Source organism: Mirounga angustirostris, unplaced genomic scaffold (assembly GCF_029215605.1).
Source record: "Mirounga angustirostris isolate CCGP_5_RB_7025 unplaced genomic scaffold, mMirAng1.0.hap1 SCAF_3, whole genome shotgun sequence".
Lineage (NCBI taxonomy): Eukaryota > Metazoa > Chordata > Mammalia > Carnivora > Phocidae > Mirounga > Mirounga angustirostris.
The window spans coordinates 168,312,319-168,332,731 of record NW_026991711.1 but is presented as its reverse complement, the minus strand read 5'-3'; positions in this window follow the sequence as shown (position 1 = coordinate 168,332,731).

The following is a 20,413-nucleotide window of genomic DNA, read 5'->3' as shown; positions in this document are numbered from 1 at the left end:
TAGTTCAAACTTATTAAGACCATAATTTCATAGCAATTTAAAGCTGAATTTGTCATTTAAAATACAGACACCGTGGGCGCCTGGGTGGCTCAGTTGGTTAAGCAACTGCCTTCGGCTCAGGTCATGATCCTGGAGTCCCGGGATGGAGTCCCGCATCGGGCTCCCTGCTCAGCGAGGAGCCTGCTTCTCCCTCTGACCCTCCCCCCTCTCATGTACTCTCTCTCATTCTCGCTCTCTCAAATAAATAAATAAATCTTTAAAAATAAATAAATAAATAAAATAAAATAAAATACAGACACCTTTCATCACTATTATAATACAGTAAATATTTGATAAATGTTTATTTCTGCCAAAGGAAATGTAATTCCTTTCAAGACATTTTATATGAATTCAGTGTTGGTTTTAGCTTTATTGTAGCTTATATAAAATATTCCAGAGATTGATTAATTTTATTTAGGAATCTGATGATCAGGGATATATAAAAGCAAATATTTTTTATCATCTTACTAATTAAGCCAATTCAATTGCTAGTTATTTGTGCTAGAAAAGGATGACATCAAGAAATCAAATCCTACTTATGAGTGCTAAAGTGCCATTTTCTAACAATCTACTCCCACTCCTCAAAAAAGCACAACCACACAGAAAAGTCATGTCCTAAAATAGCATTGCCTATTCTCAAGTCATGAGGTTATTTTATTTTTTTCTGAAAGGTTTATAGTTTTAGTTTTTACTTTTCAATCTCTGATCCATCCCAAATTCGTTTTTGTGTATGTGTGAGGTAGAGGATGAAGATTTTTTTTCTCCATATGGATATTCAGTTATTCCAGCAACATTGGCTGAAGTTTTCCTTTTTGCTCTATATCTTACTGGTTCCTTTATCAAGAATCAACTGAGGGTGTAATAGCATTTTCGTAGTTCCCAACAGAAATATTCTTCCCAAGCTGAATAACTTTACCATGAACAGAAATGTCACAAACTATGCTATTTCCTTAGTATAAATCCACCCATCATTCATTAATACATACATATATACACAAGTATAATTTATTTGTAATGATGATAATACATCATGGCTTGTAAAGAAAACAAAACCAAAACCGAAAAAACAGTATTTTTTTCTCCTAAAGAATCTTACTTAGAAGAAGTTTACCTTCTCAATGAAGCCATCCTTAATACTTGAATGTCCACCCCACAAGATGTCTCTTCTCTTCATTTGGATTTCCCTCACCCAAAATAGACAAAATGTATCATATTTATATTTTTATTTTTAAAATATACGTAACATCTCATAAGGATTTTTCTACTGTGGCATATGTTATTTGGCATTGACAGTATGGTCTATTTGTCTTTCCTACTTGCCTTTGAGCTTCCTTAGATAATCATTTTACCTTGTAGGCCTTGCTGCTCATTTCTACTCCTGGGTCATAGTGCTTGAAATACATGAGTTTAATTTTTTAAATTTGAACATAATTACTTGGGCTTAACTTTAATACCACCAGTTATCAGGAGAAAATTCTATCACTGAAATGCTATGCATTCCGTGAAAAACATTTTAAATGATAACACATGAATAATGTTGTCTCAAAGTGTACTACTGTACCAGGGTAATATGGGTCACCTGGTAAAACCAGGCTGTAACCTCAACCTGGTCGGTCAGAGTTTCTAGAGGTGGAAACTGCCAATACAAAATTCAGGAAATACAGGCTAGACTCAAAGAAATCTGAGGCTGGTTAATAGTACTCACAACTTCTACCATATTCACTGGAACATATTCATTTTTGTTTCCTTAGGCACAGATGTAGCCTTTTCACTGCAACAAATCTTTCAGGGACAAAAGCACACTAATAACTGCAGTTTTGAATATATTTTTTCCTAAAGAATATAGATAGTTAATCATGAAGAAGTTTGATTTGGCTATGATCATTATAACTGATTAACTCACCTTTCAACATCTCAGGTAAGAGCAATACATTTTATATTGTTTTACAAATATTATAAAGTGACATTAAAATGATAGTTTACTGGGTGCCTGGGTGGCTCAGTCGTTAAGCGTCTGCCTTCGGCTCAGGTCATGATCCCAGGGTCCTGGGATCGAGTCCCACATCGGGCTCCCTGCTCTGCGGGAAGCCTGCTTCTCCCTCTCCCACTCCCCCTGCTTGTGTTCCTGCTCTCGCTATGTCTCTCTCTGTCAAAAAAATAAATAAAATCTTTAAAAAAAAAAGATAGTTTACTTAAAATAGAAAGGACATATTTATTAGCACTTACATCCAAATAAAATACACACACACACACACACAAAGATTGTGATTATAGTGCCGACAGGGTACATGGAAATAGTGGACAGATCTGACCAACTCAGGTAGAGTCTCTTAAATTTACACTACCTTAGATCTGGCACAAGGGAATTGGACGGGGGAATCAAAATGATGTATTATGAGAACCCTGTCTATGCAGATTCCAAGTCTCGACTTTTGCCAGAATCAGTATATGTCCTCAGGAAACGTGTCTGTTTTTCAGCTCAATTTTTTTTAATTTTTTTTGTTATTATGTTATGTTAATCACCATACATTATATCATTAGTTTTTGATGTAGTGTTCCATGATTCATTGTTTGCATATAACACCCAGTGCTCCATGCAGAACGTGCCCTCTTTAATACCCATCACCAGGCTAACCCATCCCCCCACTCTCCTCCCTTCTAGAACCCTCAGTTTCTTTCTCAGGGTCCATAGTCTCTCATGGTTTGTCTCCCCCTCCGATTTCCCCCCCCCCCCCACTATTCCCCTCCAGCCTTCTTTTTCTTCTTCTTCTTCTTCTTTTTTTTTTTAACATATAATGTATTATTTGTTTCAGAGGTACAGGTCTGTGATTCAACAGTCTTACACAATTCACAGCACTCACCATAGCACATACCCTCCCCAATGGGGTGGCTGGGTGTCAGCTCAATTTGAAAGGATTCTCCATGGTCTCGAATTTTAGTTCATTGAATCCTCATTGCTTCTACTCATTCTTATGCCTTTAAAACTATTTTTGTAATTCACCCAGCTTTTTGAGTTGTTGCAATGGGAACTTTGGCCTGTCACAACCTATTTTATCCTACCTGGAACCAAAAGAACTGTCCTGTTTTTAAGTTCAAAATAAACTAAGCAATAAGGGTTAAAAGTTTTTATTTTCATTTGTTTTATTTTTTTAATATACTGCTTGGCTATAATTCCTAGAATTCTTATAATCTACTGATGGTGAGGAGAATGTTGTAAAAGCTTTAGAAGCACAAAGTTTATGAGAATAATATCTCATTTGCTACATGGCTGTGGCTCATACACAGTTGTACCAGCTTCATTAGAAAAGGTACAACATAAAACTGCCATCCTTCTATTAGCCATTTTTCTCTCCTCTATTTTAGCTACATATTAGTTTACTGGGAGTATTGCTAGATGGCTTGATTACTACATAGAAACAAATCATGGTTAACCAAAAGCCAAATCATGGAGATGTCATGAAATTTGATCATTGTAATGAATATAACTTTGGGGTGAAAAACAACAACCAAATTTAAAAAATTACACACAGGGGTGCCTAGGTGGCTCAGTCAGTTAAGCATCCCATTGATCTCAGCTCAGGTCATGATGTCAGGGTTGTGAGTTCAAGCCTCATGTTGGGCTTCATGCTGGGTGTGGAGCCTACCTAAAAAATAATAATAATAAAGATTTCAAAATTTTTTTTAATTTAAAAAATAAAAATTAAGCACAATGACTAACCCACATGATAGTCTATATTTTAATATTATTTGATGCTCTATGTTGATACATTACACAGTGAAGACTTTAAGAATTTCTTTCAATAGATAGTTTCCATAATTTATTAGGCTTTTATAAATAAGATAAGAAATTCTCATTGTATTCAAAAAGCTAAATAACCAAACATAATTCAGCATTTAAAACATCCCAATTATCATCCTATTAATGAAGCAAAGCTTCATTTGTCATCAAAAATAGTAATGACTCTTAATAATTTACTAGTACATTTTGTGTATCTTTCTGCAAAGAATTTTAATTATAATGCAAAAAGTAGAATTCAAAAGTTAAACATATAAAAATTAAAGCATGGGAAAAACATTTGTAGAACATACAGTGTTAAGTTCAAAAGCTTATATTGTCCTTTGAGTGTAATCCCAAGAACTTTAGTAGAAAAAAAATTATTTTAAACTTATTTAATAAGTACACCTGGAGAATGTTTAAATACTTATCTCTAAGAATTTATTTCAGCACTGGTGTAAACATGGTAAAACTGAGTTTCCTTGTTTTGAGTTGGGTCCCTGAAATTAGGAGTATCATCAAGTTGTGAGGTGGTTGGGTAATTTCTACTCCACCACTCACAAAATACTTTACTTTTTCAGCTTGGTTCTTGACCTGATGTGAGAGCAGAATGGATAATGATTGTGAATTTTCTTCTACTTTGTACTTTTGAACATCTCTTCTTTAAGGCAGAGTTGGAAAATATTTGCTATGGACTGAATTGTGCCCCTCCCACCCCCAATTCACATGTTGAAATTCTAACCCCAAGGTGATGGTATTTCGAGATGGAGCCTTTGGGAGATAGGTTTAGATGAGGTCTTGAGAGCAAGGGCCCTCATGATGGGCTTAGTGCCCTTATAAGAAGAAATACCAAAGAGCTTGCTCTCTGTCTGCTATGTGAGAACATAATTAGAAGACAGCCATCTACAAGCCAAAACCTGATCATTCTATTACCCTGATCTCAGACTTACAGACTTCAGAGCTGTGAGAAAATAAATTGCTGATGCTTAAAACACTCAATCAATGGTATTTTGTTATGGCAGCCTGAGCTAGGACAGCTGTGAAACAAAGTATTTATTCCACATTAGTCAGATAACTAGGTTGAATAGAAAATATTGACCCTTTGCTCTCTATCTTGGAACCCAAACATTCTGCTTATATCCTGTCTCTTTCTATTTTTTTTTCCCTCTCTGGCCTGCCTGTGACATTATCAGACTGTACTGAATTTTTCCTACTGTCTACTTCCTCCACTTTTTTCTTAAGCTTTTGATGATTTCTGAATCTGTCAAGATTGCAGCCAATGACAGGTTTTATTGTTCCCTTTATGTTAGAAAGCCATCTGCCCAACTCACTCAGTAGTTAAAGTAGATGACTGATAGAACTAGGGATAACTATGAGAAATGAATAACCCAAAGACAGAGAGAGAGAGAGCAAGCACATGGAGAGGAAGAAGAAGAAGAAGTAGAAGAAGGAGGAGGAAGAGGAGGAGGAGGAGTAAGGGGGAGAATGAGGAGGAGGAGGGTGAGGAGGGATGGGGAGGAGGAGGAAAAAGAGGGAGGAGGAGGAAAAAGAGGGAGGAGAAGAATGAAGAGATGAGGAAAAGAGAAGCAAGCTAGCAGGAATATAAAATGCTTTCCATTCTTTTAATTCTAAGAGCAAAGACAACCAAGAATTTGTTTTGTCCTAGGGAGGCCGAATGTCTAAGTCAAAGTGGCCTTGTACATTCTCTATTCCCAGTTAATCCCTCCGAGGAATAAGTTTATATATAGAAAAGTTACATGCATAGGAAATATACACTGTTAGACAAAGGGCCACAAACGATATCAATACTCAAGCCTGGGAAAACATCTGAAGGAGTTTAGGATATGTTTGTTCCACAGGCAAAATTACATTATAAAGGGAAATATTATGACTAATGGCTAGAGATTATAACTTGACTGGGTGCTTGAGAGAGCTTTTGTGTCTTCTATGGACTTTGTTTGGAGTCAGTGTTAAATAATAAGTCAGGTAGTTATAGAAGCTCCTTGTTTCACCTGGTCTCCAGCATCATAAGTGGGCAGAAATCCCCAGAAAGCAGAATCTCTAGATTAGGAAAAAACAAGATTCTCTCTCTTCCAATGCCCTGGGTAAGGATGCAAAGTCACCCAGGCCACCTTCTGCTTGCACTGCTTTCCTTGCCTGGATTATTGGACCCACCCTGGGCTCAGAATGAGGCATAATTTCTAAGTATGAAAATACTTTAGTACTGAATGCATCAAAGTTCTGAGGGGAAGTACTTCAATTTCTCAGTGTTACACTGTTTTCTTATTTTATCAATCATTGATTCTCAGTGAGTATAAGAATTTGGGTGAAATCAAACTTCCAAACCATTTACTTCTTGCAGTCTTATGTGCTACTGGATAAGAAAAGATCATTATATCTGTTCTATACATATATAACACCACATATAACATGATCTCTTTAAAAAAACAATCTGTTAATACATTCATACATTATCTTAGATATGGTTTTATTACCCAGACATTCTGGGACGTATTTATTATTCCATTCTTCTCATTAATAGTCTTATTACCCTGAGAGAACTGAGTGGCAGGATAGTTCGCTCTTCTACTTTGTTACTTTAAAGTTTCTCTCACCTATAAACTTAGGTTATTAGGAAATTTTATTTGGAAGTACTGATCACTTTATTTAACTATAACCACTGAACTTTAATTGGTAAGCAGTTAAAGACAAGGCAATTTCTAGCAGTGGCTAGCAGCATGGGGAGATCATTAAAAATACACTAATACCCACCTAGATTATTCATAGTACTACATTTGCGTCATTTAGAGATGGTAATAGTCTATGTGCTAAATGAGAACCATTTGGCCACCTCAACCCATGCCTTTCTACCTTTTTACCTTGATACTGACTTGGGGTTCAACTCAACCTTACTGACTCATGAAAAAATAGGGTATGGTAACTATTGCAAGGCACAAAATTCAAGTTAGTCTGACAGTTACTTATTTTTTCATTCCTCATTTCATTGTCAGCTTTCACATGGATTTCATTATTGGCTGAATCCACTTCAAAGTGTTCTCTTCCAAGCTTTCCTTTCTGAGAAGGACATGTAGATTAGTGACCTGAAGATATGGTTCATCTGTCTGCACTATTATAGGTCTATAGTCCACCTCAAGTGGAGCTAATCAAACGCTATTCTCTGCCTCAGCTCAACTCAACCATCTGCAGATGGAGCCAAAACATCTTTTAATCATCACATAGCCAGTTTTCATTTCTCACTCTTTCACTAGTATTTTTCATTGAAATTCGTGTGTGTGTTTTCCCCTTCATGTAACACACCTGAATTTTTAATATCTTAAATGCAAACTGGATAAAACTAATAAAATGCCAAAATAAGAATCAAGATGCAAAATTTTTCATGAATTTCCAATTTCCCAAAAGGCTATTACTCAGCCCTCCTATGTCGAGAATACTAATTTATTTAATCATAGGTTGGTAGATCACTGCTATAGAAATAGTTGCTTGGAAACATGAATATTATGATGAGCCATTTTGAAGCACTTCATTGAACTGCTAAACCATAACCACTGAGCTTTAAATTGCTAACCGTTAAGAAAAAAGCAATTTCCATTAGTGGCTCCAGTAACATGGGGTGATAGTTGAAAATATATTAATATCTGCCTAGATTATTCACTGTATTACATTATCATAATTTTGAGATGACAGCATTCTATGTGCTAATCAAAACTTATTGGGCCACCTGGACCCATGCCTCTCTACCTTTTTTTCCCTACTGTTTGTTGCTTTTTGATATTTTTTCATATAACATTTACTCAAGATACAGAAGACCATGTGTTGCAGAACAAAGACAACAGCTGTCTAAGTGTTCATGCCTAAACCAGGGATGCCCTCTAGGAGTCCAGGTCATTCAAGAGCCATCCTGTGATCCAAAAAACTACTACAGGTGCTATTGGGAACTGGTGTTTCATTATGTTAATATTTACACTAGGACAGCAGCTGTAATTTTTATTTCTGGCTTAAGTACATATTTTACATATAAAATCACTAATTAGAGGAGCCATCTTGAACTAACATATCTAAAGACAGGATGCGTCAACCAGCAGCTGTTGGTCAGAATGTAATAATTTCAGTGGAAAAAGTACCAAACACATTCTCAAAGTTTCATTCACTGGTCCTGACCAGCAACTGTTAATGTGTGCCCTGGAAAAGTGACTTCTGTGTCTTTTCCATCTTCTTCTTTTCCAAATGGAGACTTCATACACTTAACATTTTACCACCAGCATGTTGGAAGCAGAATGTAAAGAGTTGATTTTTCAATTTAAGGTTGAAATGTTCTAAACAGCAATAACTACAATATGCTTCGACTCGACATTATGCAACCATCTCACATACAAATGCAAATTGTTTATGTCTCCCAAAGAGGGGAGAGCTAAATTCCTAACAATTTCTGCAATTATTTGATTGTCATTCCTCTTTTTTTTTTTTTTAAGATTTTATTTATTTATTTGACAGAGAGAGAGACAGCGAGAGCAGGAACACAAGCAGGGGGAGTGGGAGAGGGAGAAGGAGGCTTCCCCCTGAGCAGGAAGCCTGATGTGGGGCTTGATCCCAGGACCCTGGGATCATGACCTGAGCCGAAGGCAGATGCTCAGCGACTGAGCCACCCAGGAGCCCCTGTCATTCCTCTTCTAATTCAGTCATAATTACACATAGATAATGTGAAATGCACAAAGTTGTAAAGATAATCAGTAATAACACCAGCTATAGAGTACATAAAATATAAAAGGAAAAAAAGACATTAAATAAATTGCTTTATATATATATATGTATATATATATATATATATATATATATATATTAAGCCTGAGAAGGAAGAAATTATAGATAATTATAAGTTCTAGCTATACTGATTTAATGTCACCATTTTTTAACTTCTACGATTTGTTGAGACAGCATTAGGAGATGCACAAAGGGATTTCTTAGATATTATATGAATTTCCCTCCAATCTCATTTGTGGCAGCCATATTTCCCTACAATTTTCAGGATCAATCCAGCCAACATAGTAACCCCTTACTCTTTTTGTTTGTCTTTTAATTCAATGCCATGAAAAATTCAAAAATAACCAGATATTCTCAACTGCCAATTCAGCAGAAACATTATTGTATCTCCTTGTGTAAACATTGTCCGTTGGCCACTAAGACCACCGATCAGTATAACCCAAAGTCTTGGATTTAGAAATAAAAATTCTGTTAGAGGTCATTAAATGCAACAATGAAATGCATGACTTCTGCTTCTCTTTTTTCTAGACTTATGTTTATAAGAACACAAAGCTAAAACACGGCAGAGCCAGAGAAAAACACATGGAATATGCCTTCCCATTCCATAGTTTTAGCTAATCAAGACTACCAAAGGCAAAAGATGAGTTTTTGGAGACAAAAACTGTGAAATATGTATTCTAAAGATGCATTCTAAGATATATTTTAAACTCTCTTTTGTGTACTTTCAAGGATCTTGTTTTATATAAAACGTTATTAGTTAAGTGACAGAAATCATGTTTCTTTCTCTATATGAACAAAGATTTTGGAATGAACAAAAAAGATGTACTTAAGGATATTGATTTAAAATAGAGTAATTAGTGGTAGAACTAGAATAAGTAATGGGTACCAAATCAGAGCCTTTCATCATTGTCACATGCTCACTGAAGTGAAAAACTATTTCTGACACTGAACAAATTTTTCTGTATGTGAGTTCCTTTTTTTTTCATTTTAGAAATTTAATTTGTTATTGTTGGTGTTATTTTTTCTTGACTGGGTAAATCAAGAGAGACAGCAAAAGAAGACACATCCAAACAACTATCACTATAAATCTACAATAATTCAAAGAGCCATCTCTGGCATGGAATTCTTGTTTTATTTCTATGAATATTGTTATTAGACACCTTTCAGAGATAGTGACAAGTGTCTTGAATCTATTTGTATATTATAAATTGGTACAAATTACCACAATCATTAAGAATAATGGGAGAAGATACTTTCTGAATTTAGAAAATAGCTTTCTGAGTTACAAAATAAATCAAGACTAAATCTTTGGGCTAACAGATTCAGGGAGTTTTCCAAACATTTGAAAATTAAGCATCCCACTTCTATATAACTGGATCAACAAACCAATCATAATAGAATTTAGAATATATTTAAAACTAACTGATGATAAATATGTGGTATTGACATAAAATGCAACTTAAAAAGTGTTTAGAGAGGGGCGCCTGGGTGGCTCAGTCATTAAGCATTTGCCTTTGGCTCAGGTCATGATCCTAGGGTCCAGGGATCGAGGCCTGCGTCAGGCTCCCTGCTCAACGTGAAGCCTGCTTCTGCCTCTCACACTCCCCCTGCTTGTGTTCCTTCTCTCGCTGTGTCTCTCTCTGTCAAATAAATAAATAAAATCTTTAAAAAAAAAGTGTTTAGAGATTTTAAGTCTTTTTTGTTTTTTCAGTTCTTAATGGATGTGTTAGAAAAGAAGAAAAGTTGAAAAATCAATAATTTAAGTTTCTATCTCACAAGCTAGAAAAAGCAGAGCAAATTAAACTCAAAGAATATAAAGGGGAAGAGATTTTTAAAACTTGAACAGAGATCAATAAGATATAAAGCACATATGCAATAGAAAAAAATCTAGATATGCACTAGAGAAGATACACTAAATAAAAATATGATTCTTTGAAAATTTAACAAAATTCATTAAGTGCTAGCAAGACTGAAGGAGAAAAATGAGAGAAAATACAAATTATGAATGTCATAAATGAAAAGGGTATCATCATTACAGATCCAACAGACATGAAAAAGTCTTTAAGAGGAATTAAGAAAACCTTATTTATCAACAAAACCTATTTAAATGAAAGAAAAATTACTTTGAAAATTAACTTACCAAAACTGACAAAAAAGACACCAAAAATCTAAATATTCTTAATCTATTAAAGAATTTGAGTCTATAATTTCAAAACTTTTCCACAAAGTAAACTTGGGGCCCAGATAGTTTCACATTCACAGAGGAATCTCTTCAAATATATAAAAAAGAAATAATCTCAGGGCACCAGGGTGGCTTAGTCGGTTAAGCACCTGCTTTTGACTCAGGTCATGATCCTGGGGTCATGGGAATGAGCCCTGAGTCTGGCTCCCTGCTCGAAATCTGCTTCTCCCTCTCCCTCAGCCACTCCCTCCCCCTGCTTGTGCTCTCTCTCTCACTCTCTCTCTCAAGTAAATAAAATCTTTAAGAAAAAAAAAACTCATACAGTCTTACACAAATTCTTCCAGAGAATTGAAAAAGGGAAAATACTTCCTAATTTGTTTTATGAGACCACATAACCCTGACACACCCAAACTTGAAAGCCTTCAGATAGACTTGTGAGGTAAAAAGCAGAGAGTTACATGGATATGTATAGTTAAGCAGAGGCTTTAGTAGCCTATATTTTACCAGGATTGAGAATCAATTGCTAGGGAAAGCCAGCACATGGCTTGACTTTGGGACTTACTTTTGGCCTATTGATTCCCCTCGTGGCTTGAATAGCTTCAAGGATGAAAGAAAAGGGTAGAAGAGTTCTCAATAGAATGTTGTTTAGTGTAGGACAGTACCTACAGAGCTAAACATTGCCCTCTGAATTGATGAAATTTACCTATTTGTGAATGTTGAATCTATAATTATAGCTTTTGACATTAATCAGAATTAACCTAAATCTTCATAAACATGTTGTAAATTCTGCATTCAATTTTAGAGTTGTATCTACCTCATCTGATTTATTCTATAGCTTTATTTTGCTAATTACAATTACTTAATAGAATGTTATTTTAAACTCACTAGCAAAGCCTCAATATTTTTAATAATCAACCATGATCTATTTTTCATTTCATTTCCATCTGACTTCACATTTTAAGATACGCCTCACAGCATACTTAACTTTTTAGTAATTACTTAACATAAAATTACATAAGTCCCAGGAAAATTGTTTAATGGTTTAAATAATTATAATTTGATTAGAGAATTGGTAGGGCTTAAGGAAACCTTAGTGAAAAGTTGTAGTTATAAACAGGAATTTATTTTTCTGAAAATAAGGCTCACATTAATTTTGTTAATGGCATTGGAGAAAAGGGGTTAAAGCACTAATGATTCATATCTCTCTTGATTACTGAAGGAATTTCCTGAGAAAAGAAAGGAGATGACCCAGTGTAATTTCTTTATAAACCTGCCGATAACTGATATCATAGTAATTAGACTAATTATGTCATTATTAGCATAACTAGAAGCAGCATGCCCCACCTTTAGGATTATGATAAACAACTCTAAGATGTTCCAATTTATGGGCATGACACCTTAGAAAATGTCATAAAAGCTAATTGACTATCTGGGGTATAAAATAAGTTAATTTTTAAAAACTAAATATTCCTGGAGAGAAATCAAGATGGTGGAGAAGTTAGAGAACTTAGTTTCATCTGGTCCCAGGAACTCAGCTAGATAGCTATCAAATCATTCTGAACACCTACGAACTCAACCGGAGATCTAAGAAAAGAATAACTGTAATTCTACAAATAGAAAAGTGACCACTTTCTGCAAGGAAGTGCAGAGAAGTGAATCTGAGTGATATAAGGGAAGATAAACCATGGTGGGGAGTGGGGAGGGAGCCTCCAACAGCTGGCTACCAGAAAGTGATATAGCAGTGAAGTACAAAATCAGAACTTTTAGAAATCTGCTCTGGTGAAGGATATCCCGGTCTGAAAGGCACTCAGGTAGCTAAGTGGGGTGGAATCCTAGGTGGGACAGTGTGTTCTCAGGATCCTCAGGGTCACAGGAAGACTGGGGGTGCCTGAGTGAGGCAGAGTTCCTAGGCATAGAAGCAGGGAAGCCAGTTGCAAACAGTGAGCCCAGGAGTGAGCTTTCAGCTCAGGGTTGCCATAAACCAGGAACTGAAGCTCAGTCAGGTGACTGCTCTCTGAGCAGGGGCCCAACAAGCAGCAAAACCAGTGAGATCCCCCTCCCTCCCCTGGGAGAAGTGGCTCAGGAACATACTGCAGGAGTCTGCAGAGTTTGGAGACTTGAAAGGCGGTCATGTGCCTGAGATAGAAATGCTCCATCACAGGCTGGGTAAGCATGGGGTATAGATGGAGACCAGGGAGACAGGAGTGATTGATTGCTTTTCCCTGAGGGTGCACTGAGGGGTGGGACCACGAGCTTTCAGTTCTGGAGCCAGAGATTGGGAGGCCATCATTTTCATTCTCATCTTTTAAAGCTGCACGGAAAGCCTTCGGGGAACAAAAGCCACATAGAGCAAACTGGAGCATATTACTTAGCCTGGCCCACTGGCAAGGGTGGTGCAATTCCACCTAGGGCAAATACACTTGAGAATCAAAGCAATAGGCCCTTCCCCCAGAAGATCAGCAAGAACATCCAGCCAAGACCTAGTTTACCTATCAATGAGAACTGCAAAACTCCCGAGCTAGGGAATATAGCATATAGAAATCATGGGTTTTTCCCCATTATTCTTTAGTCTTTCAATTTTATTTTTTCTCTTTCCTTTTTCAACCAATTTCTTATTTTATCAAATCTTTCTTTAAATCCTTTCTAATTTTTATTTTTATAGTTATATTCTATCCCTTCGTTGTATTTAATTTTATTTTTGTATATATGTAAGTTTTTCTTTCTCTACAATTTTGGGATGCAGTTTCTTGTAACAGAGCAAAATACACCCAGAATCTAGTGTATGCCTCTGTTTTCTTCACCTGTCTGGTTATATTCTTTGCTTCTTCCTTTTTTTTCTTTTTTCATTGTTTTGTTAAGTATTTTTAAATTTTCATCTTTAGAGTTACATTCTATCCTTTCAATGTATTTAGTTTTATTTTTGTATATATATTTTTCTTTCTTCACAATTTTGAGATGTAGTTTCTTCTAACAAACCAGCCAAAATATACTCAGGATATAGTGTACTACTCTGTTCTGTTCATCTGTCTGTCTGTTTATATCCCTTCCTTTTAGTTGTTGTGGTTGTTTTTTTTCTCTTTTGTTTTTCCTGTCTTTTAATTTTCATTTTTATACTTACATCCTATCCTTTCAATGTATTTAATTTTATTTTTATACATTTTAAAATTTTTCTTTAAAATTTTGGGATCTAATTTTCAAATAAATGAACCAAAATACACATAGCATCCAGTGCATTGCTCTATTCAGTCCACCTGTCTGATTATATTCTCTCTCTCTTTTTTTCAGTTTTGGTTCTCTTCTGATTTGTTTAGGGTATATTTCTCTGGGATCACTGTTGTCATTTTAGTATTTTGTTCTCTCACTCATCTGTTCTTCTCTGGACAGAATGATGAGACAGAAAAACTCACCTCAAAAAAGAGATCAAGAGATCATACTGACTGGCAGGGACCTAATCATATGGACATAAGTAAGATGTTGGAACTATAGTTGAGAATGATTATTATAAAGATACTAGCTGGGCTTGAAAAAAGCATAGAAGACCCTAGAGAATCCCTTTCCAGAGAAATAAAAGAACTAAAATCTAATCATTTTGAAATCAAAAAGGCTATTAATGGGATACAATAAAAAATGGAGACTCTAACTGCTAGGATAAATGAGGCAGAAGAGAGAATTTGTGATATAGAAGACAAAATGATGGAGAATGAAGAAGCTGAGAAAAAGAGAGATAAACAATTACTAGATCACAAGGGGAGAATCTGAGAGATAAGTGATACCATAAAGTGAAACAATATTAGAATAATTGGGATCCCAGAAGAAGAGGAATGGGGCGGGGGGCAGAAGATATATTGGAGCAAATTATAGTGGGAACTTCCCTAATCTGGGGAAGGAAATAGGATTTCAAGTCCAGGGGGCACAGAGAACCCTCCTCAAAATCAATAAAAATAGGTTAGCACCCCAACATATAATAGTGAAGCTTGCAAATCTCAGAGACAAAGAGAAAATCCTGAAAGCAGCTCGAGACAAGAGGTCCTTAATGTACAGGGTTGGAAACATTAGACTAGCAGACCTATCCACAGAAACCTGGCAGTCCAGAAAGGGCTGGCATGACATACTTAGGGTACTAAATGAGAAAAACATACAGCCAAGAATACTTTATCCAGCAATTCTGTTATTCAGAATGAAAGGAGAGATAAAGAGCTTCCAAGACGAACAGAAACTAAAAGAATCTGTGATCACTAAACCAGCCTGCAAGAAATACTAAAGAGGATCCTCTAAGCAAAGAGAGAGCCCAAAAGTAACATAGACCAGAAAGAAACAGAGACAATATACAGAAACAAGGACTTTACAGGTAATACAATGGCACTAAATTCATATCTTTCAATAGTTACTCTGAATGTAAATGGGCTAAATGTTCCAATCAAAAGACACAGGGTATCAGATTGGATAAAAAAGCAAGAAACATCCATATGCTGTCTACAAGTGACTCATTTTAGACCCAAAGCCACCATCAGATTGAAAGTGAGGGGGTGGAAAACAATTTGTCACGCTAATGAACTTCAAAAGAAAACTGGGGTGACAATCCTTATATCAGACAAATTACATAAGAGATAAAGAAGAACACTATATGATTAATTAAAGGGTCTAACCAACAAGAAGATCTAACAATTGTAAATATTTATGCCCCTAACATGGGAGCAGCCAATTATATATGCCAATTAATAACAAAATTAAAGAAACACATCAATAATAATACAATAATATTAGGGGACTTTAACACCCCACTCACTGCAATGGACAGATCATCTAAGCAGAAGATCAACAAGGAAACAAGGGCTTTGATTGACACACTGGACCAGATGGACTTCACAAATATATTCAGATCCTTCCATCCTAGAACAACAGAATACACATTCTTTCAAGTGCACATGGAACATTCTCCAGAATAGATCACATACTGGGTCACAAATCAGGTCTCAACCAGTACCAAAAGATTGGGATCATTCCATGCATATTTTCAGAACACAGTGCTTTGAAACTGGAGCTCAATCACAAGAGGAAAGTCGGGAAGAACTCAAATACATGGAGGCTAAGAGCATACTACTAAAGAATGAATGGGTCAACCAGGAAATTAAAGAAGAATTTAAAAAATTCATGGAAACAAATGAAAATGAAAATACAGCTGTTCAAAATCTTTGGGATGCAGCAAAGGTGGTCCTAAGAGGAAAGTATATAGCAATACAAGCCTTTCTCAAGAAACAAGAAAGGTCTCAAATATACAACCTAACCCTACACCTAAAGGAGCTGGAGAAAGAACAGCAAATAAAGCCTAAGCCCACCAGAAGAGAAATAATAAAGAGCAGAGCAGAAATCAATGAAATAGAAACCAAAAGAAGAGTAGAACAGACCAATGAAACTAGGAGCTGGTTCTTTGAAAGAATTAACAAGATTGATAAGCCCGTCAGACGTATCAAAAAGAAAAGAGAAATGACCCAAATCAACAAAATCATGAATGAAAGAGGAGAGATCACAACCAACACCAAAGAAATACAAACAATTATAAGAACATATTATGAGCAACTATATGCCAGCAAATTAGATAATCTGGAAGAAATGGATGTATTCCTAGATATGTATCAACTACCAAAACTGAACCAAGAAGAAATAGAAAACCTGAACAGACCCATAACCAGCAAGGAAATTGAAGCAGTAATCAAAAATCTCCCAAGAAACAAGAGCCCAGGGCCAGATGGCTTCCCAGGGGAATTCTACCACACATTTAAAGAAGAATTAATACCTATTCTTCTGAAGCTGTGTCAGAAAAATAGAATGGAAGGAAAACTTCCAAACTCTTTCTATGAGCCAGCATTACCTGATCCCCAAACCAGACAAAGACCCCACCAAAAAAGGAGAATTACAGACCAATATCCCTGATGAACAGGGATGTGAAAATTCTCACCAAAATACTAGCTAATAGGATCCAACAGTACATTAAAAGGATTATTCACCACGACCCAGTGGGATTTATTCCTGGACTGCAGGGGTGGTTCAACATCCACAAATTAATCAATGTGATATAATACATTAATAAGAGAAAAAACAAGAACAATATGATCCTCTTAATACCTGCAGAAAAAGCATTTGACAAAGTACAGCATTCTTTCTTGATTAAAACTATTTACAGTGTACAGATAGAGGGAACATACCTCAATATCTTAAAAGCCATATACAAAAAGCCCACAGTGAATATCATTCTCAATGGGGAAATACTGAGAGCATTTCCCCCAAGGTTGGGAACACGGCAGGGATGTTCACTCACCACTGCTGTTCAACAGAGTACTAGAAGTTCTAGCCTCAGCCAGCAGACAGCAAAAAGAAATAAAAGGCATCTGAATTGGCAAAGAAGAAGTCAAACTCTCACTCTTTGTAGATGACATGATACTCTATGTGGAAAACCCAAAAGACTCCACCCCAAAATTGCTAGAACTCATATAGGAATTCAGCATACAGGAATCAGTTGCATTTCTGTGCATTAACAATGAGCAGAAGAAAGAGAAATTAAGGAGTTGATCCCTTTTACAATTGTACCCAAAATCATAAGAAACCTAGGAATAAACATAACCAAAGAGGCAAAGGATCTGTACTCAGAAAACTATAAACACTCATGAAAGAAACTGAGGAAGACACAAAGAAATGGAAAAACATTCCATGCTCATGGATTGGAAGAACAAATATTGTGAAAATGTCTATGCTACCTAGAACAATCTGTACATTCAGTGTAATCCCTGTCAAAATACCATCAACTTTTTTCAGAGCTGGAACAAATAATCCTAAAATTTGTATGGCACCAGACAAGACCCTGAATAGCCAGAGGAATGTTGAAAAAGAAAAGCAAAGCTGGTGGCATCACAATTCCGGACTTCAAGCTCTATTACAAAGCTGTCATCATCAAGACAGTATGGTACTGACACAAAAACAGACACATACAGATCAGTGGAACAGAATAGAGAGCCCAGAAATGGACCATCACCTCTATGGTCAACTAATCTTCAACAAAGCAGAAAAGAATGTCCAATGGAAAAAAGAAAGTCTCTTAAACAAATGGTGTTGGGTAAATTGGACAGCCACATGCAGAAGAATGAAACTGGACAACTTTCTTACACCATACACAAAAATAGACCCAAAATCGATGGAAGACCTAAATGTGAGACAGGAATCCATCAAAATTCTAAAGGAGAACCCAGGCAGCAACCTCTGTGACCTCAGCCACAGCAAGGTCACAGACAGGTCTTCAAAGGCAAGGGAAGCAAAGGCAGCATGAACTATTGGGACTTCATCAAGATAAAAAAGCTTTCAACAGCGAAGGAAACAGTTGACAAAACCAAAAGACAACTGACAGAGTGGGAGAAGATATTTGCAAATGATATATCAGATAAAGAACTAGTTTCCAAAATCTATAAAGAAATTATAAGACTCAACAACCAAAGAATAAATAATCCAATCAAGAAATGGGCAGAAGATATGATCAGACATTTTTCCAGAGAAGACACCCAAATGGCCAACAGACACATGAAAAAATGTTCCACGTCACTCGACATCAGGGAAATACAAATCAAAACCTCAATGAGATACCACTTCACACTGGTCAGAACGGCTAAAATTAATAAGTCAAGCAACAACAGCTGTTGGCCAGGGTGTGGGGAAAGGGGAATCCTCTTACACTGTTGGTGGGAATGCAAGCTGGTGCAGCCACTTGAAAATAGTATGGAGGTTCCTCAAAAAGTTGAAAATAGAGCTACTCTATGACCCAGCAATGGCACTACTGGGTATTTACCCTAAAGTTATAAATGTAGTGATCTGAAGGGACACATGCACCCCAGTGTTTATAGCAGCAATGTGCACGATAGCCAAACTATTGAAAAAGCCCAGATGTCCATCGACAGATGAATGAAGAAAATGTGATACACACACACACACACACACACACAGGAATATTATGCAGCCATCAAAAAAATGATGTCATTTGCAAAGGCATGGATGGAACTAGAGGGTATTATGCTAAGGGAAATAAGCCAATCAGAGAAAGACAAGTATCATATGATCTCACTTATATGTGGAATTTAAGATACAAAACAGAGGATCATAGGAGAAGAGAGGAAAGAATAAAACAAGACAAAATCAGAGAGGGAGGCAAACCATAAGAGACTCTTAATCATAGGAAATAAACTGAGAGTTGCTGAAGAAGAGGGAGGTGAGGGGATGGGGTAACTGGATGCTAGACGTTAAGGGCACGTGATGTAATGAGCAATGGGTATTTATATAATACTGATGAATCACTGACCTCTACCTCAGAAACCAGTAATACATTATATGTTAATTAATTGAATTTAAATTTAAAAAATGGAAAAAAATTAAAAAATAAAAACTAAATGTTCCCCACTATAGGAGATAATATACTTTCACCTTACACTGAAACATCACTTACTCTGGACTAGTGAGTGCATGTCTAGTAAAGGAAATAAGATCTGGAGTGCTGCTCTTGACTTCTCTGCCAATTCTTCTTGATTGTATCACTGAAATTAATAGTAAAGCTTAATGCTGGGTAAGATCTCCGACTTGAGTGAATCAAATCTGATAATCAGTATTGTGTTGGATATGACTCCTTGAAAAAGCAATTTAAGAAAATAATTCACTATTGCAAATACTGCATTGTGAAAAGAAAAACAGATATATTGATTAAGACATCAGACAAAATGGTGAGGTTGGTCATAGTGTTAAAAAAGATGTAATAGGTAAATAGGTGTATGTGTATATACACCCTAAGAGATGGAAAATCTCATTCAAAGCTGCAGTGTATCCTCAGGTAAGTTTTTTAACCACTAAATTTTATTTTTCCATCTTTAAGTGTTTTTTTTTTCAAGAGCAAAAATTATAGATAAGGATAAATATAATGATCTAGATATCAGTTCTGGGCCTAGGGACACTTCTGGTTTCATTCTAGTTTGTTGTTATTCCTATAGTAATAACCAACTGTGGGACTAGAGACTGATAATGAGTATTACTGACAAAATAAAGTTGCAATGAGTATCATGATTTTTGTTTGGCATTTTTTTTTAATTTAATTTTATTATGTTATGTTGATCACCACATATTACCTCATTAGTTTTTGATGTAGTGTTCCATGATTCACTGTTTGCGTATAACACCCAGTGCTCCATGCAGTACATGCCATCTTTAATACCCATCACCAGGCTAACCCATCCCCCCACCCCCCTCCCCTCTAAAACTCTCAGTTTCTCAGAGTCCATAGTCTCTCATGGTTCGTCTTCCCCTCTGATTTCCCCCCTTAATTTTTCCCTTCCTACTATCTTCTTTTTCTTTTTCTTTTTTCTTTTTTTTTTGACATACAATGTATTATTTCTTTCAGAGGTACAGGTCTGTGATTCATCAGTCTTACACAATTCACAGCGCTCACCATAGCACATACCCTCCCCAATGTCTATCACCCAGCCACTGCATCCCTCCCACTCCCCACCACTCCAGCAACCTTCAGTTTGTTTCCTGAGATTAAGAATTCCTCATATTAGTGAGATCATATGATCCATGTCTTTCTCTGATTGACTTATTTCACTTAGCATAAT